Source organism: Saccostrea echinata, unplaced genomic scaffold, assembly GCF_033153115.1.
Source record: "Saccostrea echinata isolate AGI-Se365-2 ecotype Australia unplaced genomic scaffold, CSIRO_AGI_Sech_v1 ptg000065l, whole genome shotgun sequence".
Taxonomy (NCBI): Eukaryota; Metazoa; Mollusca; class Bivalvia; order Ostreida; family Ostreidae; genus Saccostrea; species Saccostrea echinata.
Window position 1 is genome coordinate 1006859 of NW_026889814.1, and position 13582 is coordinate 1020440.

The following is a 13582-nucleotide window of genomic DNA, read 5'->3' on the forward strand; positions in this document are numbered from 1 at the left end:
AGAGTGCGTGAAATGACAAAAGACGAGAAAGAAATGTTTATAATGGGATCTATCAAACAAATTGGAAATAAGAAAATCACATCAAAACGCAAAGAACGTAAAAGGTTAAGTTATGAGTATACATTTCAAGGACAAGCTTAAGGTATCTGCAGAAAAGCATTTATGATCATCAATGACACATCTGAAAAAAAGTAGCTAAAAATATCAACAGGCATTTAAATGACAACGGAGCAGTTCCACGAGAACATGGAAATACTGGCAAAAAACCCATTCATGCCCTGAAATATGAGGATGTTCGAAATGCCATTACTTTTATTATTAATTATGCTACAGAAGTAGGAATGCCCCAACCTGAGGCTCCAAGAGGAAGCGACGGAATCCCCCCTATCTTTTTACCATCCTCAGATACAAAGAAAGGTATTCACGAGCGTTACCTAGCCTCTTGTGAGGGTACAGATGTTCGCGCTCTGAAATTATCATCTTTTGCAGAAGCATGGCAAAAACGTATTCCAAACATTAAGATTAGCAGGCCTCGAGATGGCGTTTGCCAAAGATGTGAGTGCCCCAGAAAAGAGATTCTTGATGCTATTACTGAGGAAGAAAAGCTGGCCTCCACTGCAAAGTTTAAGAAACATTTAGAAGATGCACAGACAGAAAGAAGTCACTACAGAACCTGTGTGGAAAAGTCAATAAAAGAAATGTCAAGCTGGGAGGGCGCTGAGCTGACCAATGTGCACTATACGTTCGACTTTGCACAGCATTTTCAGTTACCCCACCACTCCCGTCAAATGGGACCCACTTACTTTATACAGCTGCGCAAAGTTCAGGTATTTGGAGTACGGATAGACGTGTGTCCAGACAAATGAATTATGTGATTGATGAAGATCAAACTATAGGTAGGTTTCCACAGTACAATTCTCTCTCTCTCTCTCTCTCTCTCATATATATATATATATATATATATATATATATATATATATATATATATATATATATATATATATATATATATATATATATGAAAAGCTATTAGGACTTTTTAATATTTATATCCATAATTAAATTTTATTTCAAGGACAAGATGGAACATTGTTGGACCAGATGCTGTCATAAGCATGCTGGACCATGCACTCACAGCATACAGATTTGGAGAAAGAAAATGCTTTCTTCATGCGGACAATTGTTCGGGTGTGTTATCATTACAATATCAATTTAAACGTTTTGATTTAGTTGTACATGTGTTGTGTTACTCTTGAAAAAAAAAATCTGATTTTTTCCACAATAGGTCAGAATAAAAACCAATACGTCCTGGCGTATTTATGTTGGCGTGTGATGACTGGTCGTCACGAGGAAATCGAATACTCGATGCAAATTCCCGGACACACAAGGTATACAATATCTTTTTGTTGTTGTCACCCTTAAAGTAAAAAAAAAAGAAGATGTTATTTAGATGTCATAAATACAAATATTGAATGTTTTCCTGTTTTCTTTAGGTGTCTTGTAGATAGTGGTTTTGCCCACATTCGCAAGCTGTTCCGACGTTCAGATATCGATTCTTTGGGTCAATTTCAAACTTTAGTAAACAAGTCTGCAGTAACCAACGAAGCAGTTCCATTTCAAAGTGGAGAAACTGGAAAGTATTTTCATCCACCTATTTCCGTGCTGTTAGAGGCATAAGACAGTACCATCACTTTAAATTTAGGGCAGAAAATCCCTGGACTGTGTCTGTAAAGGAGCGTGTTGACAACGAGGAAAGGCAAATATACATAAAGAAGAGAGGAGGGCCTTTGTTCGATGCCACAGCACTTCCAGAGCAGATTGTCCCCCCTGGTCTCTCAAAGGAAAGACAGCAGTATTTATATAGGACCGTGCGCCCATTTGTCCGACCAGCATATCAGGAGGAATTGTGTCCCACTCCAGCAGAGGAGTGGATAAGTCCACGATAGAAACACAATCACACAATGAATTTTTGTAATTGATTTTTAGGTCATGAATTAGTCTTGGTATATTTAGTTCGTTTCAGTCATATTTTCAATAGATTAAGATGCCCATAGTGTTAGTATTTTCAGGGCATAAATTACAAATATAATTGTAAATTATTGTAGTTTCACTGTAATATCTGTACTAAGTATTTGTTTACAATGGTATGCATAGAAATATTTTAAGGACAAAAATAAGCCAAGACCCACCACAATGTAGAGTTCCCTTAAAATGTTGAACTTCATTGATGAAATATGAAGTTACATTGTACATATATTAAATAATCTTTAATGAATTTGATTATTCTTTTTAAAAAGAAATCAAAATGATACATTTTTCTTACTATTTTTAATATTTATATTATAAAAAAAAAATTTAGTCATAATTCAATATGAGATCGATGGTGTTATTTACCTAGCTTCATAATGACGTTCATGACGTCGTAGCGTAACGTTGCTGAAGATTAACGTCATTAGCAAATAAACTCAATACTTCAAATGCAAAATAAAAGTATTTAGGGTTGGCAGATCACCACGAAACGTCATATCATTAATCATCTGACTTCTATCTACATAAATCAACAAAAATCTTAAAATGTGAAAAAATTGCCATAAGGACCTTTTGTCATGGGGGCAATCAATATCATAACGCTTGGTAGGGTCATTGGAATGATGCGATATTGAACACTTACAGGACAGAAGTTAATTTAAATACCGATACTGAAAATTCTTATTTATTTACGTTATTTAGTTAAAATAATTAATGTAAATCAATCGGAGTTGTTTTAGCTATATGATAAAAGATTTATTAAACTTACATGTATATTAGCGAAAATTGACACTCGTTGGCTGTACAAATGCACTCGCAAGCTCGTGCATTTGTACAGCCAACTCGTGCCAATATTCACCAATATAAGTCCAATAACCCTATAAAATGATAAAGACACTCTTTAATTTTCAAATGAGTCGTCCAGACATCCATAAATAAATAATACGTAGCTGAAGGCTGTTATGTTATAAATAGTATATACAGTGAGAAAAAAATCAGTGAAATACCGACATAACAAATGAGTTTGATACACCATTTCTTTTTTTTCTCAACCCCATATTAAAAAATGAGTGACAATGAGTTGCAGTAATCTAAATTAAATTTAATGTAACACATTCATATATTCGTTAGAAGGGATGTTGTTTGAATAAATTCTGAAAACACACAAGTACACATATAAACAATACTTTTCATGACTGTCTTGAAATGTTACTTTTTGCAAATTCTCTGAAAAAAGGTCCACTGAAATACCAAAAAGATTTTTTAGAAAATGGTAAACAGAAAATCAGTGACGACAGTAGACAAACAACGACTAAATTATTAAAATACACTGTACTTATGATACTATAAATTACCAACTATAGTAGTCAGTGACTACAGTACAAATACTTATGATACTGTCAACAACCAACAAGAGTAGTCAAACAGTTAGTACAGTATAAAAATACTTATAATACTGTAAACAACCGCTTATAGAAGTCTAACAATGACTACGGTAGAAAAAAAAAACAGTGAATACAGTAGACAAAATGTGACAACAATAGAAAATCAGTGACAACAATAGAGAAACAGTGTCTACAATAGACAGTGTAAATTACAGACAAACAGTGACTACAATAGATAAAAAGTGACTACAACAGATAAACAGTGACAGCAATAAAGAAACAGTGACTGCAATAGACAGTGACTACGATATACAGTGATTACAAAAGAGAAACATGACTAGTGTAGTGAAAAAGTGACTACATTAGACAAAGTGTGACTAAAGTAGACAAACATGGACTAAAGCCGACAGTGACTACAGTATAAAAATGCTTATGAAACTGTAAACAACCAAATACAGCAGACAAACACTAACTACAGTAGACAAATAGTGACTGCAGTAGACAAACAGTGATTACAGTAGACAAACAGAGACTACAGTAGATAAAAAGTGACTTCAATATACAACCAAACACTGCATTATAGAAATACTTATGATACTGTAAAGTACATTCTACAGTGGTCAGACGTGGCTACAACCAACTAAAGTAGTCAAACAATGACTACCGTATAAAATACTTATGATACTGTAAAAAACCAACTAAAGTAGTCAGTGACTACAGTATAAAATTACTTAAAATACTGTAAACTTTAACTTCAAAAGACAAACAATGCCTACAATATAAAAAATTTAAATGTTTCTCGTGAATTTTCCATTATTTCCATGAAGACAAATACTTGTCAGACAATTTTTTTGGCCAAAAGGAAGGAGATTCTGAGTACTGTAAAATCACTTATTTTCTTGGGTTGAGGAAGTGATATTGATCCGAGAAAATTTGACATCGAAGTTGAAGAAACATCATACTGTAGTATTGATTTAAAAAAAAATCTTGGGGGATATGATTCGTTGGTCTCTCCAAACAAAGAAAAAAAACCCAGAAATTTAACCCCCCATCCCCACCCCTCACCCCCCCCCCCAAAAAAAATGATTTCACAGATATTCAAAATTTATGACCAGATATATCATGGGAGAACTAAAAATGAATTGATTAAAATGCTAATTAGCAACGTCATAAACCCTAGCAATACAAGTAACAAAACAATCGGTCAACATGAGGACTATCTATACAGAAATACTTTCAGTTATGAAACAGGTTTCACACGAAGCAGAAACGTAGTCCTCTGACAAGTTTCTTCTATTCGTCGAGGGTGAATAATCAACGTCTTCCATCAATGAATATTCATGACGTTTTTTAACGATAATTTTGTTTTAAATTGTCATGGTCCTTCATGTTGTTTGAATTTCTGGTAAAAAAAAGTATACTCATAGTTTCCACTTTTACAATACTTACGGACTAGCTTTATTCACTCTGTCTTAAGATTAATCATGGGAACAATAGTTTGTGTGGACCCCGATTGTTGTAAGTAGGAACAGAAAAAAATATTTCTATTTGTTTTATTCCGTTCAGACAATGTTTTATTCCAGAAACAAAATATGCTGATTACTTGAAAACGACATTCAGTAAATAGAAAACAATACAGGACTGGATTAAGAATAGGATTAATCAGTGCCATTAGGTAACATATCATTCTGAGCCTTGCCAATAACCCATCCTCTGGCTCCTCTTTAATAGCGTTCACCATGTTCGTGACAAACATTGGAAAAGTTAAAAGCACGAAACATCCCGTGAACAGAGATATCTTTATTACACACCTTTTGTTTCCTAGGGATGTTTGAAATTTCTTTGTAGCATTCTTCGTGACGCATTTGATGACGTAACAATACTCCAGAAGGTTTATGGTTATAAGTCCAAAAATAACAAAAAGTGACCATTGAAATGGATCCCTATCTGTCAACGAAGTTTGTATATGACAGTTGTTTTCCAGAATCGGCAAATGTATGGCTATAATCCAAGAAAGAAGGCAAGCCGCTGTTACATTGATACGTGTACAAATCTTGGCATACGTAAAAGGGAATCGAAGTGAAATAAACCTATCTGTGTTCATAATGGTTATGGTCAAAGACCCAAAGAGGTAAAGCGCTATGATGAGAAATCTTTTAGTAATACAAATATCTGGACTCAGCAAAAGAGTGTTTGGAACACACAAAGTAACACCTAAGCACATATCAGAAATGGCCATTTGTAATGCAGGCATACGGATGGAAAATTTTAGCTTTTTGCTCTTTATAAGCACCAGAATGGATATACAATTCAGAACAGCAATGGGTAAGCCAAATAAAAACTGGAAAGGACCCAAAGTCGAAGCTCCATTTGAAATTGTTACGTTTCCTGAAATGTTGAACGCCTCCTCCGTCATTGCGTTTTTTTTTAAAAGATCCTATAGGTGTCTTTTTGTCTTATAGAAATGACAACTTATCTCAAGAACTAAAATAAGATGTTTTCATACCTCAATCTACCTTTTTCCTTCCTTCAGTTTGGCATACAAGATACATTAGTTCCAATAAAGGGTGTATAAAGCACGAATTTTATTTTGCGATGAGCAAAAATTATCTAAATCATTTCGTTTGGAAAAAAGATATCAATCCTTGTAGTACTCGCAAGGAAATAACATCCGAAATGCTCAAGTGTAATGTTTCGAGCATATAATACACTGAATGTACAGATAGGTGTGTATAAATAAACATTCTCTAAGAAAAACCCCTCCCATTTACAAAGTATGGTATTTCGCACATAATATGTTCCCCACGTAATTACTATCGAGAAAATCTTTTCCCAGGGTATTTAGGCAGAGATAATAATCTCCTTATATAAAAACTGTCCTCAGCAGAAATCCAGTGCAGCAAAGTCAGATTAATCAATATACATATATATAGGAAATTTCATATAGTTTTATGCTCAAATTAGAAAAAATGTGGCTTTTTATGTTATATTTTTCGCTTTACAGCGCACGGATGATAACGTCAGAATGTCTTTTGCATATCATGTTTCATCTGTTTTGATATTTGTTAAAAAGTAAGATCAGCCCATACCAATACATGAATTTTATGAAGGCTAATCGTGTTCAAAAATCCAGACTTGTAAGTTTGTAAATCCAAACTTGTAATTCATAATGCATATTCATTGGGAATTTGTTGGAAAAGCGCCAAATTATCATATTTTTCCCGTATATTTAGGTCACCTGATTCACTCAGGTGACCTATTGCTATCTGTTTTCGTATGTGGTCGTTCGTCGTATGTCGTTCGTCGTCAATCGGTCGTAAACTTTTGAACATTTTTAACTTCTTCTCTGGAACCATTCAACCAATTTCAACCAAATTTGGCATATAGCATTTATGAGTGAAAGGGAGTAAAAGTTGTCAAATTCATGGCCCCTGCCCCACTGGGGCCTGAAGGGTAGGGCTAAAACCATCAAAATTAATGCAATCTTCAAAAATCTTTTTCTTTACTCCTGCACATCAAGCAGACAAACTGTTGGCATGATTGTAATAAGCATTGAGCCCTCTACCAAAATTGTGAAATTAATGGCCCCAGAGTCAGGGGTTTTGGCGCTAGGGTGGAACTCTAATGATTATATAGTGAAAATGCATTAATTCTTTGAAAATCTTCTTCTCTGCTCCTGGGTATTAAGCCGATGACCTAAGTACATAGTTATGATGAGGAAGAGTGCCTCTTCCAAAATTGTAAATTTCATGGCCCCTGGGTCAGGGGTTCTGGTGTTAGGGTGGGGTTCTAATGATTATATAGTAAAAATGCATTAATTCTTTGAAAAGTACATAGTTATGATGAGGAAGAGTGCCTCTTCCAAACTTGTGAATTTCATGGCCCCTGGGTCAGAATTTCCATGTGTGTGTGGAGGGGGGGGGGGGTAGGGCTTATTTTTTATATTTTTTATATATTGAAAATAAATCAATGTTTTGAAAATCTTCTCCTCTGCCCCTTGGTATTAATTAAACAAACTATACACATAGTTATGATGAGAAAGGGTGCCTCTTCCAAAATTGTGAATTTCATGGCCCCTGGGTCATCAGGGGTTCTTGCGCTTGGGCGGGGCTCTATTAATTAATTAGCATAAATGCATTAATGCTTTTAAAATCTTCCCCTCTGCCCCTGATACTAAGCAAACAAACTAATGCAATAATATCAAATTAATGTAAATGTATTAAATATAATTATAAGTAAACGTGCCTTTTCTTTGCTTCTGGGTATCTAGGAGGCAAACAGAGACAACAATCGTAATAAGAAAAGCAAATGAGAGTTACGCCCCTTTGCTTGATGTTGTTACATATGTAATCAAGAAATCCTTGTATATAATTTAACTAACAGGTTATTTGATTGAATGAGAAAACAAGAAAGAATGCTATATATATAGAAACAAAATAAAAATGAATGTTTGGTTCAAATGAGCAAAGCATGCTCAAAGACAGATTCTTGTCAGGAAAGCAGTTTAAAAGATTGACATAAAGATTAGTTATATATTTAGCAAAAGTTGTAATTCTACAAAGTATGTTTACACTGTAGTGATCTACGCTATTGTCACTGGTAGAATAGTCATGGTTGACAAGAGACTGGATATAGTTGTTTTATACTTTATCACAGTGAACAAAGAATCACAGAGAGCCAAGGTGACTTATTGTAATTAGTGACAAGTGGTGAATAGCCACGTTGTATACCAAAGTCTGTGTGTGCTGAATTGTAGCACTAGGCAAGTGACAAAAACATATCTGTATGTAAGGGATACAAGACGAAGATGGTCTAATATATCAGATACGGGACTGGGACGATGTGCGAAGCACCGAGTCTCATGCAGTCCCGTATCTGACATAATAGTTCACCTCTAAGACAACTTGCCCTTAGAACAATTCGCCCATTTCGATTTAGAATAAGCCAATCATTGGCAAACCTCACTCCAAAATCTGCACATCGCATTTATGTATTCTTTGGCGTAACCAAGATCCGAATTTTTCTTTTATACATATATCCATATATACAAACTAAATTCTATAGTACAAGCATTTTAAATAAGTAGGATGAACTTATATAGATAGCTTAACAGCTTGAACCTGTTGAATTAAAAACTTAATTTTACTACTAGGTTTTAAAAGATATTCTTTACCATTTTCACCGGCCTTAGTTTTGTGCATCAAGGTTCGCAATTAAAATAATTTGATAGACAGCAATCCAAATACATGCATAGCTTGATAAAGGTCTGTAGCAACGTTTTTCCATGTGGGGGGAGAGGGAGAAACATAAAAAAGTCTGCGTACTACAGGTCTGTGCTACACGTGTACCATCTATCTTTCCAATGATAAAATGTCTTCCGTATAAATCTAGTACAGATCTAGATGTCAAGTCCCAGCCGCTATGGGTTACATGTATCGAAATAGCCCGATTTTTTAATGACAAACATATAGGCCAATCGGGGATAAAATTTAACAATTTTGCTATGAAAGTACAATCACTCAAAGTAGGCAGATCATTGTAGAAAATGTTAACGAAAGGTTAACCTGTGCCACCTTTCAGAGTAACCAATGAACTCGTCCATGGATGCATTGACGGTCGTTGTAACAAGAATGATATGGGTTACCCCACATCCAAGATATTCGACTTTTATTTTCTCCAATTTTCACTAGAAAAAAACTGCACATGTTATGAAACTGGTGTATAGTTCTTCATATCCGTATCTAGTCCGAAATATCTGACCTTTTCCTGGCATTTTTAACGATTTGATATTTTACGTGCCAGGAAAACGTCAGAACCGGCGCCATTACCAAAACTGGAAATTTCGCCGTCTGCAACCGGAGTTCATTTTCGATACTTTCGAACCGAATTAAACGCCGAACTCACAATTTATCAACAACACAATGCTTCAAGTACTCACCAATATCGATGAAGAGAAAACATTACTCCACATTTCGATACAGGAATTTGCAAAATTTTAAAATGCACGAAATGAAAACAAATCTCGACTGTCAGATAAAATATTTTCATCGGATTGTATATTTTTTAAACGAACCATAAAAACGATGTTGGTGAGTACTTCAGGTATTGTACTATTGATAAGTTGTGAGTTTGACATTTAATTCGGTTCGCAAGTTTCGGAAATCAAACCGAGAATGGCGCCTGCGGTTGGAGGCGGCGAATCCCCAGTTTTCGTAATGGCGCCGGTTCTGACGTTTTCCTGGCACGTAAAATATCAAATCGTTAATTAAAAAGGCAGGAAACCCTCAGATATTTCGGACTAGTCCGTAGCAAATACTGTCACCAGTCTAAGCGTCACTAGAAAACAGTGCACACACCTATGCTTGCATGACCAAATAACCTTGGTCTAAACAACTGCGATGAGATCTTCTCAGACCTTTCTGGCGAGCTCGGAAAAACACGTTGTTGCAGGTGTTGTATATTAAACCGTTCCGTTATTTAAAAAGAGACAGCGAAAAAAAAAACACACACACACAAATTAAATAAATCTTTTTTGGTTTTTTAAAATTGAGCGAGTTAATCGATAACCTAGCATCGCTTTAGATAACCCGAGACTTTCTAGTGCCGAGACCCTCTAATGCTCCAGTAAAGGGTCGGATCCAGGGGGAGGGAGGGTCTTGGTCACACCGCAGGCACTTAAATTGGAGTTTTTCAAAGGGGGCAACCTCCAAAAAGAGTTGACAAGCAAAAATAAATAAATAAAATTTAAAAAAAAAAACAACCTGTGCACCACACTGTAAAACCTTATTTCGGGGGAGGGGGATTTCGTCTAACTTTTCGGTACATTTTGATTTCTTTTAAATGTTTGATTTAAATTTCCGTATTTGGAACCTTCCCGCAACAAAAAGTGCTGGGGAGCCTCCAATGCAAATCAAAACATATATATTAAAATTATAACAAAAGTGAGCGCCCTCCCCCCATACTACGCGGACATTTTGAACTTTCTCTTCATTGATTAAAATATCCCCATAATATAAGGAGATAAATATCCTGTTATGGATACTCCCTTTCATGACTTTTTATGCATTCTTCTTAAAGTTAGTTACTTAAGAAGATGGTCCAAAAATGACATAGCAGTACATTCGCCGGAATCTTCCGATGATATCAAAGTGAAATCTTTCATGTTATGTGTGGGTGGTCGAGGCCCGGGGCCGGGGTAGTGAAGGTACACGGAGGAAAGCAATAAGCAAAACGCTATCTAGAAAGCAGAAAGGGCAGAGATTGAAGTACTTATTTTATTGAAAATATTAGACGTAAAAATATCTATATTACAGAAAAAAACATTCTCTCTCTCTCTTCCTCTTTCTGCAAAAATAAAGGGGTTCCAGCACCCGAACTCCCCCTCCCTAGATCCGCCAATGGAGTTAAAATTCAACCATACCTGCATGCTTACATGTAAGCCTCTTTTAATTCTGTTGTTAATTTTTAAGGCTACATTACAATTGTGATAGATACCTAGATCAACATTTCATTTTCATATCATTTCAAGGTCATGATTTTTTTTTTATCATTACAGCCTAATTAAGCTGACTTAAATAACGATGAAAATTACAAGATACATGTACAAAAATTAAGTTTAATTACACCTTTGTAAAATCACTAAATCTAGAAATTTTCTTTGAATTTCGTTTAGAAACACATGCATATGGTCCACGTATTGCAGTCCTTTTTTTTAAAGGACAGCAACTTGTATCTTACTTAGAACATTTTTTCAATGCACTTTTGTATTGGCTGTTGTCATAATACGATACTGGTGACGGTGACCAAACAAGGTGGATGGGGCGCTTAGGGGTTTAAGATATTTCTTTCAGAGGGATGAATAGTTTTTGAATTAAATACCCTTACTGAACCCCAATCATATGTTATTTATCGTTGTGGCACTCTGCGGGTGCGTTAAAAAGGGCTGAGCAACCTCATGACATTAAGCGATACTGAGAGTATTGTGAAGAATCTTTTTTAAAACAGATGAAGATTATAACTGACCAGTAGGCAAATATTCAAGGAAAGCACCGTTTTGTCCCTTGAATATCGAAAGCGCCACATCTTTACGTAAATTAATTTGGAAATATATATTGAAATTAAATTTTCCGGGTACAAAAATTGGAGTTGTATGGGATATATATATATATATATATATATATATATATATATATATATATATATATATATATATATATATATATATATATATATATATATATATTATGTTCTTATTCGTGCCACTCAAACGAACATAAATAATTTATAAAATAAACACAAACACGTATATAAGGATGTGAAGCGCTCTGATAGTGCAGTTTACTTTTTACACATATGTACAAATGTCATAAACAATTCTTCTGTGTCTTCCTTTCTACAAAACAAAACAGTATTTTTTAATATAAAATCTTATTAAACATGTAAAAGCAAGGGCGGGTGGGGTGGGGATTCAGTTATCTGCACTGAAAAGAGCCTTCGAATGGCTATAGAACTTTCGGCGCTAACAGCGGTCAGTTAAAACCCGTGCAATGAATATTTAAATGTCACCTGACAAGGTGACAAGTATTGCAGCCAATAGATTACAGATATAAATAAACACGAACACGTGTTATTAAAACCTTTGATAAATACATTTATGTTCTTATTCGTGCCACTCAAACGAACATAAATAATTTATAAAATAAACACAAACACGTATATTAGGATATGAAGCGCTCTGATAGTGCAGTTTACTTTTTTCGAAAGACAAAGAAGAGCTAGCGATAAAGGGAATGACTTGTATATAAACTTTAAATACCTAAGTTTTGGGTTACAAATAATTTTTCCTGAATATTTTCTTTCACATAGCCGTCTTTAGCTTTTTCTGACCTCCACCGCCCATGCTTTTTAAACAATCTATCACTAATACCAGCCGCTGCAGCGGAAGTGGCCCCGCCTGACCGTAGGCTATGAAGACCAAATTTACTCTTATCTAACCCTATTTCTCCAAAAACATCTAAAACAATTTCTCGTGTTCTAGTATAAGACAAAGGCCGATTATCTCTTCTAACTTTATATGTATTTGTATTTTTACAGAACGTCAAAGATCTGAATAAATATTCTGATGAATCAACTTCAGCATCTAACAATTTTATATATTCTTCTAACATATGTACAGGACAAGTATCACCATGAGTTCTAGCAATACACAACTCGTGACCTTCCTTATAAATATCCGTTTTACTTTTGACAATGTTAATTTTCATACACACATCATCAAATGATATATCATTAAGTCTAATATTTGCGAGCTCCGAAAATCTGAGGAACCCTGCGAAACCTAACAAACACAAACATAAAGTACGCATATTATATAAATTATTCGATTTGTATCTCTGAACCAATAATTTCAAATGATCTGGTGTGATTGGTTCCTTTTTCACAACAGGCTTGGAAGTCTCTCTTATTGCACCCTCCTTTGTCAATTTCACTAAAGCAGATTCACATGGATCTTTTAATCCTGCTAACTGATGGGCCCAGCTTATGGAATGTGTAGCTAATTGAATTTTGCTTGATGATTTGCAATCTTTAGCGATAGAGATTATATATAGAGCCACGTGTTCATCCGTTGCGGGTAATGCAGAAATAGAAGGCAAAAAAGCGCCGCACCATCGACAGAAAGCATTGAATGCGTACCTGTATTGACTTAATGTATTCCCTGCTCTTGATTTAAGGCAGTAAGTTGGTAAAAGGTCCCTTAGTTGCTGTAACCGCTGATCTTCGATCCTTGCACTATCTGACCACCGTCCCGTTTTAAATATATCTGAAAAATGTATATAACGGAATACAATGATTAATTTGAAACTAGTACAATGGTCATGGTGTATCAGGATTCTCAATCAACTGCAATACACCGACTAAATAGATGTATCAGGACCATATATCAACTGCAATACATCTAACCAATACAAACAATCTGGTGTACCAGGGCCCCAGCTCATCTGCAATACACCTCAAAACGTATCTACATAATTATACATGCTGAACTCGACATGAGTTTATCAACAGACTTGAGCGTTCTATTTTTAAGACCTTGCGTCTAACTTTACTGCCAGTATCCCAGAAGTGAAATTTGTTGACCCAAACAAACATGCTTTGTTATCACCCTGAAT

The 13582-nt window shown here is 35.0% G+C and overlaps 1 pseudogene; it reads left to right on the forward strand.

Annotated features, from left to right (window-relative positions):
* LOC133176088 (uncharacterized) lies at positions 1-2104 on the forward strand (annotated as a pseudogene).
* Positions 2105-13582: the final 11478 nt, after the last annotated feature.